Source organism: Ranitomeya imitator, chromosome 8 (assembly GCF_032444005.1).
Source record: "Ranitomeya imitator isolate aRanImi1 chromosome 8, aRanImi1.pri, whole genome shotgun sequence".
NCBI classification, from domain to species: domain Eukaryota; kingdom Metazoa; phylum Chordata; class Amphibia; order Anura; family Dendrobatidae; genus Ranitomeya; species Ranitomeya imitator.
Window position 1 is genome coordinate 204,939,830 of NC_091289.1, and position 2,860 is coordinate 204,942,689.

Below are 2,860 nucleotides of genomic sequence, written 5' to 3' on the forward strand. Positions count from 1 at the left end.
CCGGCCTCGAGAGATCCGTTTCGATGTTTTCAAGACGCCGTTCGATATTGCACATTTTATCGCACAGTGCCTTGAAACCATTCTGAAATACGGTGCTCAGATGTAAAAATTCGGACATGGGCGCCCTGTCCGAGGCCCGCTGACGCTGTCGGGAAGACCCGAAGGAAGGAACGCCAGAGGCCTCGGCCAGGGGAACATCTGATGGACCGGCTGCCGGTTCGCCAGATTGTGTTGGTGCAGACCTGCTCTCGCTGTGGGATGGCTGCGACAGTTCAGATGGCGCTTCACAAAGGACCGCTCCAGAGGGTCGGACAGTCTCGCGGGTGCTGCTGTGTGTTCTGTGAAAACATAAGGAAACCGTTAGTATACAAAATATCACATTTCACATGCGTCATTAAACTTTACCGCCAGGTATCCATTGCCGCCATAAATATTAAACTATTTTTAATATTGACACTGCATATGCACCATCAAGATTAAAAAAAAGGTATTTCTAAATAGTCAACCAAGGTTGTGGTTTGCAACGCCAGAAAATTATGCTTACGTTGGAACTGCCATGACGTCACGGTCATGTGACCGAGACGTCATCACAGGTCCTGCGAGCTGAGCAACCATGGGAACATAACCTGCCTTGCAGTAGAATGTATGCCGTATCTATTATATTTTACTTTTTTTGTGTATAAAAAATCGGGGATACACCTGGATGGGCAATATACTACTCCACTATGAAATATTGGCTGGGCTTGGACAATCTACTATTTTTATGTATACTTCAGATTTTAGTGAAATTGCTAAAAGTCAAGCTCACCATTGCAGGAATCCCAGAAGGGAGCCGCTGTGTCAAGTGTGAGAAGACCAGAAATGAATTAAAGGTCAACGAGGTGTGAAAAGTAAAAACAAAATTCACTTTAATCAAAAGCAGAGGATGAAACATCTGCACAATACAATAAAAACACTATCTACGCGTTTCAGGGCTGATGTTCCCTGTCACCTGAAACGCGTAGATAGTGTCTATTGCATTGTGCTGATGTTTCATCCTCTGCTTATGATTGAAGTGGATAAAAGTATGTATTTTTTACTTTTCACACCTCGGTGAACTTGCCTTTTTTTCTTCATTTCTATACTTGGGACTTGCCAAAATAAATGGCTGGGTAATAAGCTACGTGGCTGGAATGTAGTATGTGAATATGAATGTTGTAAAAACTAGGTGTGTGCATAGGTACTATACTTACTCTCTGCTTTCAAGGACCGGTCGCAAGAACTGCAGTATACGATTATACTTGTACACCGAGGTCCTTGAAGCGGCAGCACCACTACGAGTCTGTCCCTCCTTTTTCAGGCCCCTCCGGAAGCGGTCCTTCATGGAGCGCCATCTGGTCTTCAATTGTTTAACTGTGTATAAAGATAAAAAATAAAAAAGGTTTTAGATAATATATTGAAAACGATTACGCAACCGTGTGCAATCCCAATAGAAGACATCACAGACGGTTGTGTAATCCTGGCATGATGGGTCACAGCAGCATTTTGGAAATACTTACGGAAACTAGCTTTAGCCTTGGAGGAAGCGCTGTCGAAGCCATCCCACAGCGATTGTGCCACCTCCAACCACAGACACCGCAATATGCCCTGGTCCACGTGCTGGGGGTCACGGCTGTCCCAGAACGGGCCCCGTGCTTCTATTGATGCCACCATAAGGTCGATATTAAGTGGCTCATCCAGGGCCCGTTGTGAAACCTAAAAAAAAATAGAAAATATTAATGTTTGAAAGATAAAAAAAATTGTCCCTACCTCCTCCACCGCCACCTACTACACACAACACCACAACCTCCCACCACCCCCCATACCCGCAAAAAATAAAAAAATAAAAAATTATAGGTTTGAAAGAAATACTTACGCTCCGTCCTGCAACCACAGCTTGGCCCCGTGGTCCCTGCTGCTGCTCCCTCTCTTCCTCCTGGTTCTCCTCCTCACTTGAAGAAGCCTGCAAAATAGTTTACCAAAAAGTTGAGTGACCCATCTACAAATGACGGGGAATATAGTAAGCAATAGTAGATCATGGACTCACCGGACTCCTCAGCGGTGGGGTATTGCTGGAATCAGTGCCGCTGGCCATGACTAATAATGCAAATCTGAAATAAAGAACAAAATAACATTGATCCTATGCTCCTATGCACAATCCAGCAATAAATAAATAAAAAAAAAAAAAAAAATATTCATTTAAACCACAAAGAACATTGCACTCCAACTGAACTAACGCTGAGCAAACAACACGGCCACATTGATTAAATTAAAGAAACAATGGCAGAGACAACCCAATGGCAGAGTACAAAACCCTAAAGATAAGAAAACTAATCTACAACAGACCCAATGTAGTAATCACAAAAAAGGTTTTTTTTTTTTTTTTTTTAAAAGTACAGAATGAACGGAGCAACACAAAAAACACCATATTTTTTTAAAAAGTAACAACACACAAAAAGTAAGGGCATAAACATTAATAACACACTGTACTTTACAATAAAACCGACAGGGACGGAGACAATAAAAGGCCATACAACGCCATACATCGCAACAGAAAACATACAACAATGTCTTTACACAACCACAGTGCTGAACATAATACACATCTTGCAATAAAAAATTAATAAATGTAATAAAAGGGCGCAGAATCATTCTATACTACCATACTTTACAATAAAACCGACAGGGCCGGAGACTATTAAACGCCATCATATAACGCAAGAATAAAACATCACAACTGAATTCAAAAAACACCACCAAACCAAAAAATGGAAACGAAAAATCTATCCTAGAAAGAACAATAATCTAGGCCGCAGACAATGAAACGCCATCCTTTACAACG

General features: G+C 41.9%; 1 long non-coding RNA gene across 1 annotated transcript; it reads right to left on the reverse strand.

Moving 5' to 3' along the window:
* Positions 1–1,695: 1,695 nt before the first annotated feature.
* On the reverse strand, positions 1,696–2,278 carry LOC138647622 (uncharacterized). The gene is made up of 3 exons (XR_011315015.1): positions 2,066–2,278; positions 1,895–1,981; positions 1,696–1,734 (listed from the first exon to the last, which is right to left on the reverse strand). It is a non-coding gene; the product is annotated as an uncharacterized lncRNA (long non-coding RNA).
* Positions 2,279–2,860: the final 582 nt, after the last annotated feature.